Genomic DNA, 26,372 nt, shown 5'->3' with positions numbered 1-26,372 from the left:
GTCTTGGGCTAAATGGCTATGCTGTGAGATTACCATGACACTGTGGCTAGCTTTCTGTGAACTTGTATTTCCTGATTTCAGTTTTATCTTTTGCCTACAAATCCCATGATACCATTTTCCTCCTTCCCACACATCAGCTACCCCACCCATTGAAACATAAATGAGCTGTAGACCTGTGGTTTTCAATTAGGGTGCCTCCAGCTGTTGCATTACTTGCAGATTGCTCTCTCCACCCATTGAAGCAGACAGGCTCCCTGTCATCAGCTGACTAGTGAGTCAGGTCTCGACCGCATTGCAAGCTGGGAAAAATCTGAGACAGCAGTCATTTTGTATGCTGTTACAAATAAATATTGGGATGAAAATCACAGAAGAATTGTAAGAAAACTTTCACACATAGATACAGACACTATATTATGAACTACACTAACTTTACAACCCCTGTAGCATAGTCAAATAAAAAAAAAATCCCGGAATACCCCTTTAACTCTTCATATTCTGCGCTTATTAAGATTCTTTAAAAATGAACGTCCAACAACTGCTAACACAGTTAAATCCACTCTTACAAATAGAGTTTAAAATTTGAATTTTCATTAAGCCCTTTCGGTTCCAATGATTTGAATTCCACAATCCAAAATGTTTCCCTCTTCACCAATTTCTTTCTATTCATCTCCATATGAAATTAATTCACCTTCGCTTCCTTGATCATTTGGCATCTTAGATCAGATGCTACATACCCGTGTTCTTAAGGACGCACGGCGTACTGGTATGCCCTGAGTTTGCTCCATAACGGGTCGGGCCTGGCCTCTAACAACGACCGGGACCCGGGCCCTATTAATCCTTTAGACGCATTATTCGAAGTTGATTGCCGTATCTAAAGTGAAAGTAAACTGCTCCCGGATAGCTCAGCGGGCTGTTCAGGACCGCCGCAGCAAAATCGCAGCATCCCGAACAGCTGGCAGACACAGGGAGGGTCCTTACCTTCCTCCTGCATCGCCGAATTACTGCTCAATGCCTGAGATTCAGGCATGAGCAGTCAAGCGACAGAATCATCGATCAATGTTAACCTATGAGATAACAAAGATCGACGTAAAAGATCAGTTAGTGCAGTATTATAGCCATTAGAGGGGGCTATAACACTACAAAGTTAAAAAAAAAGTTAATAAAGATCACTTAACCCATTCCCTAATAAAAGTTTGAATCACCCCCCTTTTCCCATAAAAAAACTGTAAATAAAAATTAAATAAACATATGTGATTTTTTAAAGGTAAGGAAGAAAAAATGAAAGTATAAAAACGGAAAAAACCCTCAGTTCTTAAGGGGTTAAAATTTCTGGCCACTGACTCTCCATATTGTGGTACCGAACAAGCCAAAGGTTCCTCGTGTGTATAGTGTCTTATTGCAGACTTATGTTCCCCGATTCTAGTTTTAATCATCCGTGTGGTCTGTCCTACATAGACAAAACCACACGGACATTTCAATCGATATTTCACCTTAGTACTGTTGCAGGGGTGGTAGCCTTTAATAGGGATTTTGTGGCCTTTAATCGGATTTAAATTGTCACCACCTTTTATAATTCCATTACATTGGGTATATAAAAGACACGAAAAAGTGCAATTTTTCTTTGCTGCCATGAATGTTCGTTTATCCTTAAATTTTTGTATAAAGTCACTCCTAACCAGTTTATCATTAATAGTTTTCCCTTTTTGAACGAAACGTGAACATGGTGTGGGGGGGGGGGGGGTGTTTCAACGCTGATCCATACTTATCAGTAGAAAACAACTTGACATGTTTCTTAATGGTATGTTGGATGATAGAAGAAAGCTTATCATATCTACTAACGTGCATTACCCGTTCACTTTTTTCTACCACACATGCAACAATATATCTATTGTAATGTCCGTGCGGTTTTGTTTATGTAGGACAGACCACATAGATGATTAAAACTAGAATCGGGGAACATAAGTCTGTAATAAGACGCTATACACCCGAGAAACCTGTGGCCTGTGCGGTGCCGCAATATAGAGAGACAACAGTGGCCAGACATTTTAAAGATCACAGGCATGTAGCATCTGAACTAAGATGGCAATTGATCGAGGAAGTGAAGGTGAATTCTAATGTGGAGATGAATAGAAAGAATCTGCTGAAGAGGGAAACATTTTTGATTGTGGAATTAGAATCATTGGAACCAAAAGGGCTTAACGAAAATATAAATTTTAAAGTCAATTTGTAAGAGTGGATTTAACTGTGTTAGCAGTTGTTGGATGTTCATTTTTAAAGAAATGTAATAAGCGCAGAATATGAAGAGTTAATTTCTCACCTGTGTCTAACCGCTTCTATACTTAAACGCACTGATGTTCCAAGCTTGTGCGCATAACTAAGGGGGCGTGTGGATGACTAAGGGGGCGTTCCCCTGAAACGTAGCTCGGCAGGTTTGTACCCGTGTCTCTCTCCATCTGACCGAGGTATGCTGTTTTAACCCGTACAGGACCTAGGGCGCATGCATACGCCTTCTGTACCTGGGTCTTAAGGACCCAGGGCGTACCTGTACGCCCGTGGGAATTTCGTTCCCTGCCGGGCGGGGACTGGACCGGGATGACTGCTGATATCGATCAGCAGGCACCCCGCGCAAATGCCCAGGGGGGTCGTCAGACCCCCCTCCCATGTCGGCAATCGGCGCAAATCGCAAGTGAATTCACACTTGTGATTTGCGCCGATTCCGGGTCATACGGGTCTATGGTGACCCGGAATATAAGGGGGATCGCGGTTGTCCATGACACCCCCGATCCCCCTGAAGGGATAGGAGTGAGGTGGCAGAGGTGCCATCCCTCCTATGCCTGCTATTGGTCGTCAAAAGAGACGAGCAATAGCAGATCAGGGCGGCGGGGTTAATTTTAGTTTTCCCCGTCCTGCCCAACCAGAATAGGCGGGGCAGAACGGGGAACCGAAGGTGACCGGGTGCCGAAGATCCACTTACTTGTCGGTGGAGGCTGCGGGACGCGATCGGCTGCGGTGCTCCGACGGAAGCCGGTAAGTTGCCTAGCAACATCTGGAGGGCTACAGTCTGAGACCATTATATAGTGGTCTCTACACTGTAGCCCTCCAGATGTTGCAAAACTACAACTCCCAGCATGCCCAGACAGCTGTTTGGGCATGCTGGGATTTGCAGTTTTGCAACAGCTGGAGGTCTACAGTTTAGAGACCACTGAACAGGGATCTGTATACTGCCCTCTAGATCTTGCAAAACTACAACTCCTAGCATGCACACCCCTTATTAAATTCTGTGAGGGGTGTAGTTTCCAAAATGGGGTCACATGTTGGGGGGGGTCCATTGTTCTAGCGCTATGGGGGCTTTGTAAACACACGTGGCCTTCAATTCCGGACACATTTTCTCTTCAAAATCCCAATGGTGCTCCTTCTCTTCTGAGCATTGTAGTTCGCCAGCAGAGCACTTTACATGCACATGGGGTATGTTCTTACTCAGAAGAAATGGGTTTACAAATTTTGGGGGGCTTTTTTCCTATTTTTTTTTTTTTTTTTTTTTTTTGCTGTTCTGGCACCATAGGGGCTTCCTAAATGCGACATGCCCCACAAAAATAATTTCAGAAAAACTCACTCTCCAAAATCCCACTGTCGCTCCTTCCTTTCTGAGCCCTCTAGTGCACCCGCCGAACACTTGACATACACATATGAGGTATTTTCTTACTTGAGAGAAATTGGGTTACACATTTTAGGAAGATTTCTCTCCTTTTACCCCTTATAAAATTCAAAAACTCGGTCTACAAGAACATGCCAGTGTAAAAAATGAAGATTTTCTCTATCAATTTGCTGCTATTCCTGTGAAACACCTAAAGGGTTAACAAACCTTTTGAATACTTTGAGTGGTGCAGTTTTTATAATGGGGTTATTTATGGGGTATTTCTAATAAGAAGGCCATTCAAATCCACTTCAAAACAGAACTGGTCCCTGAAAAATTTCGATTTTGAAAATTTTGTGAAAAATTAGTAAATTGCTGCTATACTTTGAAGCCTTCTAATGTCTTCCAAAAGTAAAAACATGTCAACTTTATGATGGAAACAAAGTAGACATATTGTATATGTGAATCAATATATAATTTATTTGGAATATTCATTTTCCTTATAAGCAGAGAGCTTCAAAGTAAAAAAAAATGCAAAATTTTAAGATTTTTCATAAAATGTTAGCATTTTTCACTAAGAAACGATGCAAGTATCAACAAAATTTTACCACTAACATAAAGTAGAATATGTCACGAAAAAACAATCTCGGAATCAGAATGAAAGGTAAAAGCATCCCAGAGTTATTAATGCTTAAAGTGAAAGTGGTCAGATGTTCAAAAAAATGGCAAGGTCCTACAGTGACAATTGGCTGGGTCCTTAAGGTGTTCCAAGCTTGTGCGCATGACTAAGGAGGTGTGCCCCTGAAACGTAGCGCAGCAGGTTTGTACCCGTGTCTCTCTGTCTGACCGAGCTATGCTGTTTTAACATATTGCATTGTGAATGTCGGCACCATTATGTCTGAATACACTATGGCCCAGATTTATCAAACTGTGTGAGAGAAAAAAATAGAATGATTTTTCCACAGCAACCAATCACAGCTCAGGTTTCACTTTACTAGAGCTTGTTTACTTTGCTGTGATTGGTTGCTGTGGAAAATCCCTCTTTTTTTCTCAGTTTGATAAATCTGGGCCTATATGATGAAGATAGTAGAATAAATAAATGAGAAGGAATATGTATCTGTGCATCATTATGGACATTATGCTTAATTAACCTGTCTGCTGATAGAACACCTTGATCTATTGAGTGCATACAAGTTTACTAAATCGGTGCCTTATCCCCTTTTAGGTTTTTCCCATACAATGGTAATTCCGACTACCCAGCTATGCAGAACTGCAAAAAGTTTAATCCTCTGCAGTTCCCTACATAGTTGGTGTATAGGTGGTTGAAGAAAAAGCCCCAGGACACTTGATGCAATCTACGGACCTCTTCCTCAGATGAATTATGGCATAGTACATCTGAGGAAGAGGTAATACGTATACCTCAAAATGTGTCATGTTATATTGGCATTTAACAAATAAATATGCTTTATTGATAAAAGGAAACTACAAATTTTCATAAATTAGTGTATTACGCCGAGTGTCCAGGGTTCTTTTTCTTAACCACCCATGCATTCTCCATTCAGTCCATCTTGGATCGGACCAGAGGCTGCATCACTACAAAATATGTTGTTGTGTCTTCTATATACCACAACCAAAGGTGAGCAATATACAATATGAAACGATGAAGTTCCTACTTGTTCTTGCATACTGCACCATGTGAAGCTCTGCTTTTTCCTATATAGAGCACTAGAATGCGTATGGCTGGGGCGCTGTTGTGCAGGAAAAACCATCAAGGACCTCAGTGCTACACCAGCTCCTCAACTCTGGCTTCTCAGGTTCATTGTCCCTAAAGTGTTGGCATATCATAGCGATATGCCATCACTTTATAGTACACACCTTCAAAGCAATTCTGGTTATGTGCTGAAAGGGCCTTTCTCCAACAATGACTGGATTTGAAGTCCCAGAATGACTCCTGTGCAGAAAGTATTAAAGGGGTTATCCACCATAAGGTGATTTTAGTACGTACCTGGCAGACAGTAATGGACATGCTTAGGAAGGATCTGCTCTTGTCTTGGGGATAAATAGCTATGTTGTGAGATTACCATAACACTGTGGCTAGCTTTTTGTGAACTAGTATTTCCTGTTTGACTTTTCTCTTTTTGACTACAATTCCCACAATTCCATTTTCCTCCCTCCTACACATCAGCCACCCCACCCATTGAAACATAAATGAGCTACAGACCTGTGGTTTTCAATCAGGGTGCCTCCAGCTGTTGCATTAGTTGCAGATTGATTGCTCTTCCCATTGAAGCAGACAGGCTCCCTGTCATCAGCTGACTAGTGAGTCAGGTCTCGGCCGCATTGCAAGCTGGGAAAAATCTGAGACAGTCATTTTGTATGCTGTTAAAAATAACTAGTGGGGTGAAAATCACAGAAGAATTGTGAGAAAACGTCACATACAGGTACAGACACTATATTATGGACTACACTAACTTCACATCCCCTGTAGCACAGTCAAATAAAAAAAATCCTGGAATACCCTTTTAAATTCTTCTACAGTGACCACAGGAGAAATATATTATGACATGCTGACCTTTCGGATCAGTAGGCCATCTGTGTAGTGCAGACAAGCGCCTTGTAAACTGTTAGGGAAAAACTATGATTGGTGTCAAATTTTATAAAGTGCCCTCTTCATCTCCTATTAGAGGCTGCAGATTTTAACCTCCTTTACACTGCAGCTCTGCTTGTTCTGATTAGCTGCTGTATATCAGCAGAAACCCACCACGCTTACCAGAAAATGCACTGTGAGCTGACTTCTCCTTCAGTAGAGAAAATTATGATTATTTAATGCTAAAACCTTTAAAAAGTTTATCAGGTAAACAATTCATAAATAATGGGGTAAATGAGCCATAATGAGAGATCCCAGAGAATTGCTTTGTACTGTATTTCATTCGTATTAGGTTCTAGTGTTATTTGAGACAGTTTCGGCACCGATTGTGCTTTAGGCTTTATAGGCAATCAGATAAATAAGAAGCCAAATATGATTATCTGCTGAATGTTTGTTTGTTTTTAGTTTTTTTGTCCAAATCAAATATCTGGAACATAATACAGTGAAAGAAAATACGAGCCTTTGCTATGGAAACACTATTTTATTTCTAATATGGCTGATGAAGATAAGAGCGCGTTTCTCAGGTTCATACACATAAAATCAGATAAAGCCTGTCTTCTGATACTTAGAGGATTCCTCATGCTATCTTAAAGGGGTACTCCCACCCTAAACATCTTATCCCCTATCCAAAGGATAGGGGATAAGATGTCTGATTGCGGGGGTCCCACCTCTTGGAACCCCCGCAATGTTGCATGCGGCACCCACCTGTTTCTTGTCCGGAAGCGCTGGAGGGTCTCGGTCGCGACCACAAGAACGGAAGTCCGTGACATCTGGACTCTGCCCCCGTGTGACGTCACACCCCGTCACCTCAATGCAAGTCTATGGGAGGGGGCGTCACACCTGACATCACGGACTTCCGTTTTCATGGTCGCGACGGAGACCCTCCAGCACTTCCGGACAAGAAACAGGTTGGTGCCGCATGCAACATTGCGGGGGTCCCCATCAGCGGGACCCCGCAATCAGACATCTTATCCCCTATCCTTTGGATAGGGGATAAGATGTCTAGGGTGGGAGTACCCCTTTAAAGGGAAACTCCGGTAAAACAATGACGGAGCCCTTTAGGGACAGGAGAGGGTGACAACTGTAAAACAAGTTGCTCATGATTGCAGGTCATATCAATTTTAGGCTAAGTTTCCACTTGGTTTTTTTTCTGGCAGTTTTTGGAATACTGCCATGCAGTTTTTGAGCCAAAGTCAGAAGTGGATCCATAAGGGAGGAGAAGTGTAAGTTCTTCCTTTATATGTCCTATTCCTTTTGAATACACTTTGGACTTTGGCTCAAAAACTGCAGTGGCAGTATTCCAAAAACTGCCAGAAAAAAAAACCAAGTGGAGACTTAGCCTTAGGCAGTGCTTCCTAACCATCGTACCTCAAACTAATATTTGTAGTAGTAAAATATAAATCCTCTCTCTGGTAATCCTCTACACAAACTGGCCATGAGCACTGGCCATAAACAATGGGGGGAATTTATCATTGGTTTTACCCTGGTTTTGTAGGATACATTTTTCTCACAGTTTGTCTGTTTAAAGACTTTTCATTGCACTTTTCCTCAAGAAGGTTTTTTAAAAAGAACAAACCAAGTGGTGATTCCAGTTGATATCATGCAGTGGTCAGGAATTTATCATGGGCGACTTTTCAGTTTGTCACATCTTTTGTCACAAATGCGTTAACTTAGCCGCAAATCCGCACGGGGACGGAGCATAGTGACGTCACGGCTCCGCCCCCGTGTGACGTCACGCTCCGCCCCCTCAATGCAAGCCTATGGAGGGGGCGTGAAACGCCCCCTCCATAGGCTTGCATTGAGGGGGCGGAGCGTGACGTCACTATGCTCCGTGCCAGTGATCGCTAGTAACCTTTGGATAGGGTATAAGATGTCTTAGCTCCGGAGTATCCCTTTAATAAAAAGTCGCACAGGATAAAAAGTCACACAAAAAGTCACAAAAGGGGCCACCATACAAAGTAGAGTACTGAGGAACAAAATGTGATCTGCACCAGATTTATCGCATGCCCTGCACCATGTAATAAATCTGGTGCAGGTACACAGTTTCCACCCCATGAATTAATGGAGTAAAAAGGCATTCACCTGCACCACTTTTCATGAATTCCCTCCAATATATCCATAAAACAAAATGAAGGGTATTACAGCATGATTCCAGGTAAATATCCATCTTCTTTATTAAGTTAAGCCACTAAATTAGTCAAACCACACAACATAAATAAACACTATGCTTTAGGTTTCTGGAGGTGGAGAGAATTCGCTTTCGAACATGGCCAAAAAAACACTGGCGTAATCATAAGAGACAGGGGTCCCCATTAATAATGATGGTGTGTGAACAGACCCTTAGCAGTCTTGACATATCATAGAGAACCCCCCTGATCACTAGAAGTAGGAGGGCCAGGCCGCTTTTGCCCTTTAATTACGCAACCCAGCTAAGCAGTGTGTTAACCCCTTGTTAATCCTATATGACGGTAACTTTGAAATTCCCACCAAGCTCTTGTGTAAATCAACATTTTAATTACCTTTTCCAAGTCACATACCAGTCATTCTTTCTTCTCCTATCGAGAACATGAAAAGTAAACTTGAAGTCCCTGCCAGAAACGTATTAGACTTTTAGGTGTGTCTGGGAACTGTTTACATCCCTGTATGAGTACACTAGAGTAGTTTCGGATTTTATTTTATTATGAACACTTCCATATTTTTGACATAAATATGGCTGATACTTCAATGTAAAAATTTCTATATCATGCATTTAATTTAGAATTATCATTTTTGTGAAGTAACATTTGTTATAAGCCAAAACACAAAGGGGGTGGGGGGATGGTCACTGCTAGACTCCAAATCACCGGCCTTGTGAAGCACTATATACTGTCCCAGGTGAATGCAGTAGGTGGGGTGCCAGACACTAGTGGCATATAGCAATTCCACAGTAATAACCAGAAGGTAGAAAGAGTGTCTGCACTCATAGCGTTTGTTGCAAAGTTAGAAAATACTTTATTGTGGCATATCCAAACAAAAGCCGAACTTCACCCGGTGCAGGGAGGGAAAGGAGGCACCAAGCCTGGAGCAGGGACGTATCACAGGAACGACAGCACCGTTTCGCGTCACTCCTGCATCTTCCGGTTTCCATCTCCAAACGCTAACAATCAGGTATAAATAGGTAAAAGGGGAGGAGTGACCCAACACCAGGATTATACATAGATAAAAAAGGAAATATTGTACAAAGCAATATATAGTTAGCATTATTAAAAACAGAGATACATCTTATCCTGTGGTACTCATAAAAATTAACTTAAATCATTTATTTAGTTTAAGCCCAGAGGGCCTAATGCTTTAAGTTTTATAATCCAAGTCTGTTCGCATTGTAATAATTTAACATGCCTATCCACACCTTGCGGTTGTGGGGAAATTGCCTGTAGTCCAGCAAAACGAAGGTCCCTATAATCACCTGTCTATGTGGTCACTGAAGAGCGTAGCACCTATTTTAGTGCGTAAAGAATATAGATGTTTTCTGAACCTAATATGTAAATTATGCTTCGTTTTTCCCACATAGAACCGTCCACATACGCATATTAAACAATATACTACAAATTGGGATTTACATGAGATGAATTGATTCACCCTAACAAAAAATTGCAGTAATTACAGGGAAAGTTACCTTTAGGTATCTTCTTATTCAACCAATCTGAACTGGAACTTAACATGTGTTTATTCTTTCTTTTTACAAAGTCATGGATGGTACTATTTTTTCTAAATGTAACAATAGGTCTGTTTTTGCGGTGTCCACTAGTAACGGGTCCTGCTCTAAGATACACCAATTGGCCAATATTGCATTTTTTATAATCCGATTAATGGTGTTACGCCTAGCGCTCCGGGTCCCCGCTCCTCCCCGGAGCGCTCACGGCGTCTCTTTCCCTGCAGCTCCCCGGTCAGTCCCGCTGACCGGGAGCGCTGCTCTGTCATGGCCGTTGGGGATGCGATTCGCACAGCGGGACGCGCCCGCTCGCGAATCGCATCCCAGGTCACTTACCCGTTCCCGTCCCCTGCTGTCATGTGCTGGCGCGCGCGGCTCCGCTCTCTAGGGCGCGCGCGCGCCAGCTCCCTGAGACTTAAAGGGCCAGTGCACCAATGATTGGTGCCTGGCCCAATTAGCTTAATTGTTCCCACCTGTTCCCTGCCTTTATCTAGTCTCCTCCCTTGCACTCCCTTGCCGGATCTTGTTGCCTTAGTGCCAGTGAAAGCGTTCTTTGTGTGTTTATACCCTGTGTACCAGAACTTCTGCTATCTCCCCTGACTACGAACCTTGCCGCCTGCCCCCGACCTTCTGCTACGTCCGACCTTGCTACTGCCTACTCCCTTGTACCTCGCCTATCTTCTGTATCTTCAGCAGCCAGAGAGGTGAGCCGTTGCTAGTGGATACGACCTGGTCACTACCGCCGCAGCAAGACCATCCCGCTTTGCGGCGGGCTCTGGTGAAAACCTGTAGTGTCTTAGAACCGGTCCACTAGCACGGTCCTCGCTATCCCTCTCTGGCACAGAGGATCCACCTCCTGCCAGCCGGCATCGTGACAGTAGATCCGGCCATGGATCCCGCTGAGGTTCCCCTGCCAGTTGCCTCTGATATCACCACGGTGGTCGCCCAGCAAGCACGACAGATCGCCCATCTAACCCACCAGATGTCAGAAATGTCCACCATTGTGCACCAACTTCAGTCGCAACTTCATCAGCAATCATCTCCTCAGCCAGCTCCTGCACCCCTTCCGCAGCGAGTGGCCACTCCTAGCCTCCGACTGTCTTTGCCGGACAAATTTAATGGGGACTCTAAGTTTTGCCGTGGCTTCCTTTCGCAATGTTCTCTGCACTTGGAGATGATGTCGGACCTGTTTCCTACTGAAAGGTCTAAGGTGGCTTTCGTAGTCAGCCTTCTGTCTGGAAAAGCCCTGTCATGGGCCACACCGCTCTGGGACCGCAATGACCCCGTCACTGCCTCTGTTCACTCCTTCTTCTCGGAAATTCGAAGTGTCTTTGAGGAACCTGCCCGAGCCTCTTCTGCTGAGACTGCCCTGCTGAACCTGGTCCAGGGTAATTCCTCCGTTGGCGAGTACGCCATACAATTCCGTACTCTTGCTTCTGAACTTTCCTGGAATAATGAGGCTCTCTGCGCGACCTTTAAAAAAGGCCTATCCAGCAACATTAAAGATGTTCTGGCCGCACGAGAGACTCCTGCTAGCCTGCATGAACTCATTCATCTAGCCACTCGCATTGACATGCGTTTTTCTGAGAGGCATCAAGAGCTCTGCCAGGAAAAAGACTTAGATCTCTGGCCACCTCTCCCACAGTCTCCACTGCAATCTGCGCCTAGGCCTCCCGCCGAGGAGGCCATGCAAGTGGATCGGTCTCGCCTGACCCTGGAAGAGAGGAATCGCCGTAAGGAAGAGAATCTTTGTCTGTACTGTGCCAGTACTGAACATTTTCTGGTGGATTGCCCAATCCGTCCTCCACGTCTGGGAAACGCACGCTCGCACTCAGCTCTCGTGGGTGTGGCGTCTCTTGATGCCAAGTCGGCTTCTCCACGTCTCACGGTACCTGTTCGGATTTCCACTTCAGCCAGCTCTCCCCTCTCAGCCGTGGCCTGCCTGGACTCTGGAGCTTCTGGGAATTTTATTCGGGACTCCTTTGTGAATAAATTCCGTATTCCGGTGACCCGTCTTGTCAAGCCACTCCACATTTCCGCGGTCAACGGAGCCAGGTTGGACTGTACCATACGTTTCCGCACGGAGCCCCTTCTTATGAGCATCGGATCTCACCACGAGAGGATTGAACTTTTGGTCCTCCCCAATTGCACCTCGGAAATTCTCCTTGGACTTCCCTGGCTTCAACTTCATTCCCCAACCCTGGATTGGTCCACTGGGGAGATCAAGAGTTGGGGGTCCTCTTGTTCCAAGAACTGTCTAAAACCGGTTCCCAGTAACCCTTGCCGTAACTCTGTGGTTCCTCCTGTATCTGGTCCCCCTAAGGTCATTAAGGACTCTGCCTGCCACAGGAAATGCCCCTCCCCCCCTCCCAGTTCCATCAGGCAAGCTTCTGTGTCCCCTCATGGCCCTCGTCCTGGTGTCACACTGCCCCGTGCCAGGTCCCGCCCTCTGCCCTCTCTCCCCATTCCTACTCCTGCGGTTCTGCCTGTCGTTGAGGAATCCCTCCATCCTTTCCCGGTGTCCTCATCCCAGGGGAGGCAGTTACCCGATAAAGAGAAGGGGAGACCTAAGGGGGGGGGGTACTGTTACGCCTAGCGCTCCGGGTCCCCGCTCCTCCCCGGAGCGCTCACGGCGTCTCTTTCCCTGCAGCTCCCCGGTCAGTCCCGCTGACCGGGAGCGCTGCTCTGTCATGGCCGTTGGGGATGCGATTCGCACAGCGGGACGCGCCCGCTCGCGAATCGCATCCCAGGTCACTTACCCGTTCCCGTCCCCTGCTGTCATGTGCTGGCGCGCGCGGCTCCGCTCTCTAGGGCGCGCGCGCGCCAGCTCCCTGAGACTTAAAGGGCCAGTGCACCAATGATTGGTGCCTGGCCCAATTAGCTTAATTGTTCCCACCTGTTCCCTGCCTTTATCTAGTCTCCTCCCTTGCACTCCCTTGCCGGATCTTGTTGCCTTAGTGCCAGTGAAAGCGTTCTTTGTGTGTTTATACCCTGTGTACCAGAACTTCTGCTATCTCCCCTGACTACGAACCTTGCCGCCTGCCCCCGACCTTCTGCTACGTCCGACCTTGCTACTGCCTACTCCCTTGTACCTCGCCTATCTTCTGTATCTTCAGCAGCCAGAGAGGTGAGCCGTTGCTAGTGGATACGACCTGGTCACTACCGCCGCAGCAAGACCATCCCGCTTTGCGGCGGGCTCTGGTGAAAACCTGTAGTGTCTTAGAACCGGTCCACTAGCACGGTCCTCGCTATCCCTCTCTGGCACAGAGGATCCACCTCCTGCCAGCCGGCATCGTGACAAATGGGACTGTTATCAAAGGAGAAAACAAATCTCTTATTACTTTCTTTTTTCTTTTTAAATTATTTGAAATCAGTAGCTCTTTTCTCTCCATATTTTCTGCTTTACGGAAGGCCTGCTCAATCACAGCTTCAGGATAGTCACTCTCTGAGGCGATTTTTTTTTTAACTCTTCAGCTTGTTGATAGTAAGATGAATTATTATTTATTCTCTTGAGATTGACAAATTGTGAGCATGGGATGTTGTAACATGGATGTGAACTCTGGTAGTGTAATAACGAGTTTCTAGCTACCTCTTTTCTAAAGCCGGTGGTGTTAAGCACTTGTCCATCAAGACATAATTTTACATCTAGGAATTCTAGAGTTTTTCCACCAAATTGAAAGGTAAATAGCATGTTCATACTCTTATTTAAATAATTATCAAAATTTCTAAATTCTTCCTGTGTGCCGTCCCACACTATCAGAACATCGTCCACATATGTCAGGAACAGCTTCACACACCTGGTTAAGGGGTTCCTGAGTGTGTGGACGTACGTCTGTTCAAATACAGTTAAATAAATCTTGGCTAATGTACAGGATACAGGGGACCCCATAGGTGTCCCATGCACCTGTCTGTACCAATGATCACCATAACAAAAAGTATTATTACTTAGAATGAAAGTAAGGACATCAACAACAAAAGTATTGAAATCACATGACCTTTCCCGAGGAGGCAAAAAAAAAAGGGACATAGCGGGTGTACAAATTTTCAACGTCCAAAGATACAAGATTGAACGAATCTTGCCACTCAAAATCAGACAAAACACCCAACAAATCACTGGTGTCCCTATTAAAAAGGGGATGGCTGGCAAGAGGGGTGGAAAGTAACCATTCAAGGTAGCTAGATAAGGCCTCTGTCGCCAACCCGACCCGAACATGTGTTATAACAATATAGGAAGAAAGTCACTTGAAAGTTTTCAAAAACAGTGTTTTTAGTGAATAGTTATTTATGAAACTCACTTGGCATTTTTTCTTATGATGTTTTTTAACTCATCTTGGCTGTTTTTCTGCGTTTTGGGCTCATTGGCTCATGTGTTTTCCAAAATCAGAGCATGTTGACACTAAGGGTGCATTCACACTGCGTAAATGTCGCTGAATCTCCGCTCGCGGAGTTCAGTGAGCGGAGATTCAGCCTGGCAGCTACCGCCAAAATTCTCCGGCGGTAGGACCGCACATCACTGTGCCTTCACCATTGACAGTTATGCAGAGCTCGCGGAATTCCGCTCAAAGAATCAACATGTTCATTCTTTGCGCGGAACAATTTCAGCAGCGGAATTGTTTGCCGCTGAAATTGCTCAGTGTGAACAGGTCTTGCGGAAGATCCATTCACACTGATGTTCACCGAGTGGAATTACATAGTGTGAACTCACCCTAAGTCCAAACTCGCTGTTAAAAGTGTAGTTGGGGTGGCAACTATGTTATGTTTATGTGAAAGAAAAGTAGAGAAGCAGAAACATAGCCACACATCCACCATTTGTATTTTGATCTAATTGCTTCTAAAAGCCCATTCGCCATATCAAGGGTCCCTAACCTAACACTAGTGACACCAAGCCTACAGGGGGAATGACCTAGTGGCCAGGCAGCCCCTACTGCCCAACCAAGCCCCTGACTCCAGACCACACCACCCCACAGACAAAGCATCACAGAAACAATGGCTGCCACAGAGCACCACACCAGTGTGAACACCTACCATGTGCTCCCTGCCAGAGGGCCGGGAGAAGGCTAGGAGGAAACCCATATGCAGTCTCCTGCTAATTAAAAACGCCTGGGCCGAATGGGTGGAGTAGAGTGCTGCACATGGTGGAAGGGAGAGACTACAAATTTACGTCACAAATAGAGAAACATAGCCGCACATCCACCATTTGTATTTTGATCTACTGTTAGTTTTTGAAATTATGCTGAGAAGCAAGTAGATCAAAAAACAAATGGTGTATGTTTTTTCTCTTTTTGGTTGTATTTTTCTCTATTTTTGTTGTACAATTGTAGTCTCTCCCCTCTTCCATGGCCAGCGCTCCACTCCACCCATTCAGCCCAGGCGTTTTTAATTAGCAGGAGACTGCATATGGGTTTCCTCCTAGCCTTCTCCCGACCCTCTGGTAGGAAGCACATGGTAAGTGTTCACACTGGTGTGGTGCTCTGTGGCGGCCATTGTCTCTGTGATGCTTTGTTTGTGGGGTGGGGTGGCCCAGAGCCAGGGGCTTGGTCGGGAAGCAGTTGAGCTGTCTGGTCACTGTGTCATTCCCCCAGTAGGCTTGGTGTCGCGGAGGCACTGGTGGTCGCCCGGCGCTATGCCAGTTTTAGGTTAGGGAGCCACTCTGACTAGGTGGCCTTGGCGTGGTGTGGTGATCAAAATGTATATTAACAACCTGTTAGTTTTTGAAATTTATGCTGAGAAGCAAGTAGACCAAAATACAAATGATGGATGTGCAGCTATGTTTCTCTATTTTTGCTGTACATATGTTATTTTTATGCCCAAAATAAAGGTGTATTCTAACTACAGATACCATATTTATAGTGTGTCGTTACAATAACTCATATGTTGGAGATCAGCTGGCTTATCTGTTTCTGTATCCCCCTGTACTGTAAGGGTATGATCCAATGGCACAGAATGCATGCAGACATGACAATGGTGGTCACTGGCAGCACTATTTTGCATTTATCTGGAAAAATCTGGTAGCCAATGATGGCCAGCACATTCAAGCAGGGTTTTGTCTGACATGCATCATCTGCATCTTCGGACTGTACCCTAATAGAAAGTGTAGTGCACACAGTAGGATATGCTCTTAGGCAGGGGCTTTAGAAAATACGACACCCCACCCCCACATTCACTCAAGTTAAATATGATTGCTGCTGTTAAAGGGAAATTTGTCAGTTTGATTGCCCATCTCATTCCTATCTTTCCCCTGTAATCCCACCAATCCGTATACTATTTATAATATATGCTCTCAATTTTCCTTCGCCCATTTTTCACATGTGCATTTCTCTTTTACAACTAGCTGCCTGTCCTTCCACGTATGGTTGGGTGCCATTTTCTTACCAAAAAACTCGATGTAAATGCACATCTGGCCGTGGCACCTATAGATCTGCTATTTGGGAAAAGTATGGGGATCCCAGGTTCAGTTGGTCGTACAAAGAAATTTAAAGGCAGATCACCCAAAATGGTGCCCTAGTCTTGTCCTGTCCTGAGTGCACATGCTTGACCTGTCTTTTCTTCTTCATTGTTTCCTTTGTTTTTTGTCTGACACAACATGGTTATGGCACCCCTGTTCTCCCAACAGTGGGACCCTCACTTATCAGACATTAACAATGTACCATGTAAATTGAATTAAATGAATGGACCATCTACTTTTACCATCTTATAAACATTGTAAGGAAGACTTGGATGAGCAGAGGTTCCATATTTAAGTCTTTGGCAGTTGATGGGCTTATGATGGATTATGCTATAGGATAGAGCTAAGTAGTACATAGTTTTGTTGCTAAATTGGGACTATCTGCACCTTATTGTGCATGTAAATCAAAGTTATGCATCTGATAATTCAGCAGCTGTTGGGGAATAGACGTGTTTAGAAACATCTGGACAGGGTATGTAATCTTCTGTGATGTCATTTTTTTGATCATCAGTATTAAACATAACAATGTGATGGGAACAAATTTCTGTTTATAAACAACTACGTATACTGAAGCTGACTTTGACTGTACAGTATTTGTGTACAGTGTCTCTTCATTGCTTTCCCCACAGGTTTGCATTGTGAAATGTGATGTTTGTGATCAACGATGAGGCTTCTTTATTGGTGGCCATCATTATGACTATATACTGTGACATTTCCTTTGTTACATTGGGGCACTGTTCATATCATTACAATTATATATTTAGTATTCTAAGGATGGGGCCTTTCTTATGGTGACCACTATTATGACCACACATTGTGGCATTGTCTTTGTCACAACATGTCCTTGTCACATTGTGGCACTATCTATATTACTACAATTATATTGTTAGGGACCGACCGGGGGACAGGGAGAGTGAGCCCTAAACTGACCCTAAAACCGCTCTCCCTGCCTACTTGCCCATCCACCTAACCGGTGGATTAACAACTGGGCGCCGGTCCCTTCCTGAACTAAAGTGCAGGGGCCTAATAAGATCACATAGTAATAAATAGTCAGTCACAAACCGGAAACATGACAGGAAAATACAACTCTAATATATTAAGTTCAGAGGACACAGATCAGTGAGCAGCACAGAGGACACTATCAGCGGTCATGAACAGAGGACACTATAGATCATCGGACATGAACAGAGGAAACTATAGATCTGTGGTCGTGAACAGAGGACACTATAGATAAGTAGTCATGTACAGAACTCCAAAGATCTGAAATCAAGAACTAATAAAGAGTACAAAAAACCTGACAGGAAAACGGACAAGTCAACAGACTTTAGGAACAGACAGGAATATAGCATAATCCCCCAGAACATCCAGAAGACAAAGTTCCCATGGACCAGAAACAGGGATCTATCGCTAATCAGAAATATACGCATTCCCTATGCAAAACCTCCAGTAGACACGAAGTCCCCATGGACAGGTAATAGGAATGTCAGATACACAGGATATATTTATAGAAAACTGTTCACACTGAACACAAGACAGGAATAATCGCAATCCCTTCAGAACACCTCCAGAAGACAAAGAGTCTCATGGAGCGGAAACAGGGATGCCAGATATAGGGCATTGTTCACACTGAACACACAAACTGGACACTCCACTCCACTATAGGAGTAGCCATTAATAATAAATCCAAATAGACTACTGGCCAGTGGCACACTCCACCGAGGTCAGGATGCTGGCCCAGTAGGAAAACAGAAATATAAAACACAGAACTTCACATAAAGAGAAAACAGTGTGAACAGACACATAGCAGAAAGGATAAATAAATCCTAAAACCGACTAAACAATCTCAGCTTAAAATCTACTAAGAGCATGCCACATAACATGGCTAAAACCAAAATACAAAGTGCATGCTAAAACAGAGATAGTAGATTTAAAGCTCAAATAAGAAGTGTTTCACCCAACGCCTCCATTAGCTGCATGGCCAGAATGTTAGCAGCTGCACAGAGGCTAGGCTGGGCTGACATTAAATAGACACACCCAAAAGGCTATTGGCTAACAGAGGCTAAAGCTGAAAAGGAGAGAGACATTAACTCTTCCCTGACCAGAAAACATAAAACTGTTCACACACAGCAAAACCAATAGGCTGTGTTTGAACACAGACCAATACAGACATGACAGACATACTCAATAATCTAAGGATGAGGTTGAACACTTACCATACATCAGAATGACAACTATGAGCATTATTTACTAAATTTTTGCACATGCGCGGGCAATCCCGCAGTTGTGTGATGCAGCTTTCAGTCCTGAGATAATAGAAGCTCTCGCGCTGAAGTACGCAAGAGCAGTGAAGTACGCAAGAGCAGTAATATCCATGACCTGCACCGTGCACCTAATTTCTGGTGCATGCGCCATGCGATGTCGGGCTGACCTTCATTTCCAAGTTCCAGCGCTTGCACAGACTAGACAATTGAGATGACGCATTTCCTGTTAGCGATCTCCAATGCGGAGAAGCGGTGAGTGATTGACATTTTAAGTATTCTATGAGAGTATCTCATATTGAGTATGGGACATGCCTTGGAGTAATTGGATGATGATGCATGGAATAGCATTGGATAGGTTCATTGTCCATCTTCTATTCATGAATCTATTGGCAGCAAATCAAAGGTGTGGTTATGATGTCACATGGAGAGGTTATAAAACCCTTAGAGCGGCGTCTTATGCAGCCATTGCCCCATAACCTCTGAGGGAGTCACACCTGTGACAAAACATGTTGGGGGGAGGGAGGGGCACTGTGAGTGTCATTTTAAAGCAGCACAAGCACTGTTGTTGATGCACACACTGCAGGTGTGCTCTGACCTAAAACCAAATGCTATATTGTTTAACAATTTCATGTGATACAAGTGCGAGAATGTGCTGGGTTTTTAAATCACAGTGAGGGATAAAAAGTGGACTATTTACTCAGCCGTTTGACTGAGTTGATGTACAAACATAGCACTCTTCTGTACTCACTCCTGTCCTATCTATCAGACTCAGGGAGGAAGTGAACACATGGCCAGTAAGGGTGGGCTCAGTGCTCGCCTCAAACACCTCTTTCTGAGCAGTAGATGTCAGAATAAGTAGCAGAACAGAGAGATTTGTGAACCGAATGCAGAAGCTAGACACATAAAAACACATCCAAAGTATTTGGATGACCTAATAAGTAACATATATAAGCATTATTTTTTGCGGTTAACAGGTATACTTTAAGGCAGAAGTTAGCTCAGGCCTTATTACTTTATACAGTGTGCTTCCAGCTGTTGCAAAACTATAACTCCCAGAATGCCCAGACAGCCAACTTTAGTTTCCATAGTGAATTAGTAGACGTTCAATTTTTGCAGTTGATGTGTTGGAGGCAGGAAGAAAGGTCAAGTGTAATGATCTAAATGATCTAAGCAACTTTGACAAGGGCCACATTGTGATGGCTAGATGACTGGGTCAAAATATACAAAAAAAATCTCAGGTATTTCGGGTTGTTTCCTGTTTGCAATTATTATTACCCCCTTAAAGGAGAACTCCGGAATATAAAAATTAGCCCCCATACTGCAGGCAGAAAAAAAAAAAGATGTACATACCTTCCACCGCTCCCCCAGGGCCTTCGGTAACCGGCTACGGCCTCCGCCGTTATCCTCTTCCTGGTTGCCGGTGGTCGGAGAGTCTTACTGCGCTCAGCCAATCACCAGCCGCAGTGAAGTCCCGACTCGGCTGGCGATAGGCTGAGCGGCAGTGTGATGTTTTCAACCCCGGCCGCAGGTGTCGGTGTAGTGAAGAATTTTGTGTCCTGAAGCGTTTTCTCACTGCCTCTCAGCCTATCGCCGGCCGAGTCTGACTTCGCTGCGGCCGGTGATTGGCTGAGCGCAGTATGATTCATCCGACCACCGGCAACCAGGAAGTGAATCGCGGCGGAGACCGGAGCCGGTTACCGGAGGCCCCGGGGGAGCGGAGGAAGGTATGTATCTTTTACTGCCTTTCTCCTTTTAAGGTGGTCCAAGGAAGGACAACCAGTAAACTGGCCACCATGTGGCTATTGATGGACATGGTGAGCAATGGCTAGGCCATCTGGTCCAGTGCCACAGTAGGGCTTTTATAGCACAAATTTATAGATGTTATATACAGTCCTGGGTAAAAATAAATGACAGGAGAGATCTTTGTACTGCCCCTAATATATTTATACATGGTTATTAGGTCATCACTCTACCACTGTAGTCCTCCCTTTTTCTTTTACTACTCTGGTTGCCCATCTTTGAACCTTCTCCAGCTCAACTATGTCTTTCATGTACACTGATGCCCAAACTTGTACACAATGTTCCATGTGTTATGATGCATTATAGGGAGAAAACAAGAAAACCGGTGGGGGTAGATTAATGGTGTATCGCCCTGCCAGTGTGGACTCATTGTGCCACAAGTTGCAGCCGGCCAGGCAGGGAGAATAGGGCAAACTGACACTAAAGATAGCATCAGACGCAGCAGTGCTGAGCAGCTACTGTAAAAACAGCTACTAAGAATGGCTACAGGTGTAGGCTGAAACAAGCTGCAAGCATACAGGAAAAGTGGTAGACAGACCAAGTCAAAGTCCAGTAGACAGGCAGGATCAGGAACACAGGTATAGAAGACAGGGTTCAGGGACCTTAGCAATACAGGAAACACAATCTAACTGAGGCATCAGGCAACAGGTGGAGCAGGTTTATATAGGGAGTGCCAGGCAGGGATTAGAGGTGGATCCATTAGTGAGCGCACACTATTTCTATAAGATTCAGCTTGTGCTGAATTGTTCATGTTGAAGTTACTTTAACACATAGTACCTACATAAACACTGGTGTTGACCAACTTCATCCCTTCATGTCACCATTATTTCCTTATGGCAATGGCCTCTTTCAGCAGGGTAATGTTCTGTCCACACTGCAAAAAATGTTTAGAAGTGATTTGAGGAACATCACAATAAGTTCAAGGTCTTGACTTGGCCTCCAAATTTCAGTCTGATTGAACATTGGGATGTGATGGAAAAACAAGTCCATTATTCCATCAAGGTTCCACCTTTGAACATACAGAACTTAACCCCTTAAAGCGTACCCATCAGATCCAACAAAATTTTTTTTTTTTTAAATATATCACTCAGTACCTAACCCTGACCATGTACATCTATTTTTTATGTGTCTAGCACCTTTATTTCTTTTTTTATTACACTTTTAATTTAGCTCACTAGTCTGAATTCCTCTCAAAGGGAGGGGGCATTGCCTCACTGTGCTGGTCTCCGCCCCCTCCCTCAGTATGCTGTCTGCTTATATCTCCCCTAGCCTTAGCAAAACTACAACTCCCAGCTTGTCCTAACTGACAGTAGTGGGACACAAGCTGACAGTGGGAGGATTTTTCCTCCAGCTATGAGCCCTGCACTCACAGCTGTCAATCAAGGAAGTGTGTCCATGACATAGGTTATGACGCATGGACACAGCAGGACTAGTATGTGTCCAAGCAGGCAGGGGGGGGGGGGCAATTGTTTGACTGGCATTTTCAGTATGAAATACTGAAAATTTTCTAATGAAAGCAATTGCAAAACCTATCGGTTTTGCAGGCTTTAGAACATATATCAAACGTTTTTGTATCTGACAGTACCCATTTAAGGACACGGAGTACCTGTATGCCCTGGGCATTTCCGTTCACCGCCAGTAATCCGGCAGTGAACGGAACGGGATGCCTGCTGAAATCATTCAGCAGGCACCCCGTGCAAACGGCGATTTGCAGCGATTCCAGGTCAATCGGGTCCCCGGTGACCCGTCTGAGATGGTCCCAGTCTGAGATTGCACCTATCACCCTTTGGCAGCAGGAGTGAGGTGGCACTGGTGCCACCTTACGATAGTCCTGATCAGGACTCCTGCTGGGGGTGTTTCTAACAGCACCCACTCGGCCCCTATTCCGGAGGGTGAGAGCGGGTGCCGGGAGTTGGTACCTGGAGCGGGGCCCCCGATCCCTGGCATTGGCGGCAGGATCGGGCCCCAGGAGTATTTTTTAAACAAACATGCTGGTGTTGCCCCATACTTTTCATTTTCACTAGAGGTAAAAGGAAAAAAAGACCCCCAAAATTTATTACGCAATACGTATCAAAAATGTGTAGCTCACTTAGGATAAGGGGAAGAAGAGGGGAGGGGGGTGCTCGAGGTTAAAGGTGATGCCTTCACCCAATAGGCCTAAGAAATATATGTAAAGGAGGGATGTATATATGATATATATACAAAAACCAGTCCTCAAGAGCACTGAGGGTAGGAATGAGGAAAAGAAAGAAAAGTTTAGGATCCAATAAAAGTATATTTATTATAATAAAAATACGACCGATCCCCCTGCAGGGCCCTTGCAAAAGCGAAAGGTGTATGTGATATTAGGTAAAATAAATGTAGCACTAATCAAACGATAATAAAAATATATATATCCACTATAACAAGTTGTGTTGGTATAGATAGATATATGATTCACAGTTCGTCACAACCAACAATATTGTAGAAAAGTAGTAGCAATAAATTCCAATGGTACTGAGATTATATCAGAGTCTCCAGTAGCATAAATCGTGCCGTTTGTGACTGTATTGCGATGCGCAGTTGTATCAATAAATCCAGAAGTAAAGTTTGTAACCTTGTTGCAGTTTTGAGATAGTTATAACATAACTGTATCAGCGGTGTTTGTAAAGGTAATGTTCGTAACGGAACGGTGCACAGCACCACTCACCCTCCTCGGCAGATCTCGGATGCAGGCTTGGTACGGCAGTATCTTAAGGTAGCGATGTCTGTCTGTACTTGCGGTGTACTTTTTGTATATATATCATATATACATCCCTCCTTTACATTTATTACGCAATACCCCATATTTAAATGTAAAATGGTCAGCGGGCGCACAACAGGGCTCAGGAGTGTGAGCACACCATGTACATTTGAGGTGATTTGCACAGGGGTGGCTGGTTACAGCAGTTCTCACATAAACGCAAAAAAAAACTCCCACATGTGACCCCATTTTGTAAACTACACCCCTCACGGAACATAACAAGGAGTATAGTGAGCCTTAACACCCCACAGGTGTTTGACGAATTTTCTTTAAAGTTGGATGTGAAAATGAAATGTTTTATTTTTTTTTTTATTGCTGGTGTTACCCAAACATTTTCACAAGGGGAAATAGGAAAATAGCCCCCCAAAATGTTTAACACCATTTCTTCTGAGTAAGGAAATACCCCATGTGTGGACGTAAAGCGCTCTTCCGGCGAACTACAGGGCTCCGAAGAGAAGGAGTGCCATTGGGCTTTTGGAGAGAGAATGTGGCTGGAATTGCAGACCATGTGTGTTTACAAGGCCCCCATGGTGCCAGAACAGTGGACCCCCCCCCCCACATGTGACCTAATTTTGAAAACGACACCCTTCACAGAACGTAACAATGGGTACAGTGAGCATTTACGCCCCACAGGTGTCTGACATACTCTTTGAACAGTGGTCCATGAAAATGAAAAATAACATTTTTCATTTGCACAGCCCACTGTTCCAAAGGTCTGTCAAACGCCAGTGGAGTGTAAATGCTCACTGCACCCAATGTTACATTCTGTGAGGAGTGTAGTTTCAGAAATAGGGTCACTTGTGGGGGGGGGGCACTGTTCTGGTAGCATGGGGCTTTTTAAACGCACATGCCCCCAAAAACCATTTCAGCAAAATTCACTCTCCAAAATCCCATTGTTGCTCCTTCCCTTTTGAGCCCTCTAGTGCACCCACAGAGCACTTTACATCCACATATGAGGTATTTCCTTACTCGCGAGAAATTGGGTTACAAATTTTGGGGGGCTTTTTCTCCTTTTACCTCTTTTAAAAATAGAAAAATGGGTCTACAAGAACATGTGAATGTAAAAAATGAAGATTTTGAATTTTCTCCTTCACTTTGTTGCTATTCCTGTGAAACACCTCCTAGGTTCCGGTCCTGCGATATAACGTGGGGTCACACGGTGACCCCGCATCATATCGCGGCGGGCCCGGACTCATAGTGAAGCCGGGACCCACCTCTAATAGCGCGCGGCACTGATCGCGGTGCCGCGCGCTATTAACCCTTTAGCCGCGGGCTCAAAGCTGAGCTGTACGGCTAAAAACTAAAGTGAAAGTTGCCGGTTAGCTCAAGGAGCTGTTCGGGATTGCGGCGGTATAATCGTGGCATCCCGAACAGCTGTAGCACAGGAGGAGGTCTTCTTACCTTCCTTCCTGCAGTCCGATCGCCGAATGAATGCTTCAAGCCTGAGATCCAGGCTTGAGCATTCAATCTCCGAAAACACTGATTGATCCATTCCTATGGAGATGGATCAATCAGTGTAAAAGATCAGTTAATGCGATGTTATAGCCCCCTATAGGAGCTCTAATATTGCATAAGAAAAGTGTAAAAAAAATCATTAACCCTTTCAATTATCCCTTCCCCTAATAAAAGTTTGAATCACCCGGCATTTCCAAGAATTAAAAAAAACACAGTTTAAATAAAAATAAACATATGTGGTATCGCCACGTGCGGAAATGTCTGATTTATAAAAATATACCGCTTTTTAAACCTCACGTTCAATGGCATACGTGCAAAAAAATTCCAAAGTCCAAAATAGTGCATTTTTGATCACTTTTTATACCACAAAAAAAGTGAATAAAAAGTGATCAAAAAGTCTGATCAGAACAAAAATGGTACCGCTAAAAACTTCAGATCACGGCGCAAACAATGAGCCCTCATAGCGCCCTGAACACAGAAAAATAAAAAAGTTATAGGGGTCAGAAGATGACCATTTTAAACATATAAGTTTTCCTGCATGTATTCATGATTTTTTTTCTGAAGTGATACAAAATCAAACCTATACAAGTAGGGTATCATTTTAACCGTATGGATCTATAGAATAAAGATAAGGTATCATTTTTGCCGAAAAATGTACTGCGTAAAAACGGAAGCCCCCAAAACTTACAAAATAGTGTTTTTTCATCAATTTTGACGCACGTTGATTTTTTTTCGCCGTTTCACCGTAGATTTTGGGGTAAAATGACTAATGTCAGTACAAAGTAGAATTAGTGACGCAAAAAATAAGCCATCATATAGAATTTTAGGTGAAAATTTTCATTTTTGAGTTATGATTTTTTAAAGTTAAGGAGGAAAAATTGAAAATGAAAAAACGGAAAAAGCCCGGGTCCTTAAATGGGCACTGTCACCAACTTTATTTTTTGATATACTTATGTACTACAACATATCTCTAAACTTTTTTTTTTTTTTTTATTAAAATGCTTTAATTTACATTTGAAAACTGCAGCCTGGCGTGACGTCACGCCTGCAAAAAGGACTGATGCGGCCGGGCATCGGCCCTTTTTCATTCAGCCTGCGCTCGCACCCTGCCTGTCAATCAGACAGGCAGGGAGCGAGCGCATTGGCTCCCCAGCCACTGGCTGGGAGGCCACTCCTCCTGCACATCGCCGCCCCCACCGCCTCGCCGCCGCCGCTGTCCCTGCACGCCCGCTGCCGGACTCTGCAGTAAGTGTGATGAGGGAACGGGGTATGCGGGAGGGGGGTTTGTGATGGAGGGAATGGGGTATGCGGGGGGGGTTGTGATGGAGGGAATGGGGTATGGCGCGGGGGGGAGAAGGAGGGGACGGGCTAGCGCCGCATGTAACTAACTAATAGTTTATCTACACAGGGTGCCTCCAGCTGTTTCAATACTACAACTCCCAGCATGCCCTGACAGCCAATAGATGTCAGGGCAAGCTGGGAGTTGTAGTGGTGAAACAGCTGGAGGCACCCTGTGTAGATGAACTAAGGGCGGAAGTCCCCCCCAGCAGGCATCAGCGATGTTGCGCCTGCTGGGGAAGTCTGCCTGGTAGTGAGCACACTGCCAGGCAGACAAAAGGCATTTTTAATATAGTAAAAATAAAAATTAAAAGCAGGG

General features: G+C 44.5%; 1 protein-coding gene and 1 long non-coding RNA gene across 6 annotated transcripts in view; one reads left to right on the top strand and one right to left on the bottom strand.

The window, feature by feature from the left end:
* FAM107A (family with sequence similarity 107 member A) overlaps positions 1-26,372 on the top strand; it is a 219,807-nt gene that overhangs the window by 144,685 nt on the left and 48,750 nt on the right. The gene's annotated exons all lie outside the window — the stretch shown is intronic.
* The window catches only part of LOC130275886 (uncharacterized), a 31,289-nt gene continuing 13,807 nt past the window's right edge, over positions 8,891-26,372 (bottom strand). The window contains exons 2-3 of the long non-coding RNA XR_008844938.1: positions 21,260-21,352; positions 8,891-9,417 (exon numbers count right to left, since the gene is read on the bottom strand). This is a non-coding gene — a long non-coding RNA (uncharacterized LOC130275886). The remainder of the gene's footprint in view (positions 9,418-21,259; positions 21,353-26,372) is intronic.

The sequence above is a fragment of the Hyla sarda genome, chromosome 6, assembly GCF_029499605.1.
Source record: "Hyla sarda isolate aHylSar1 chromosome 6, aHylSar1.hap1, whole genome shotgun sequence".
Classification (NCBI taxonomy): Eukaryota; Metazoa; Chordata; class Amphibia; order Anura; family Hylidae; genus Hyla; species Hyla sarda.
This window is presented reverse-complemented; position numbering and strand designations above follow the sequence as displayed.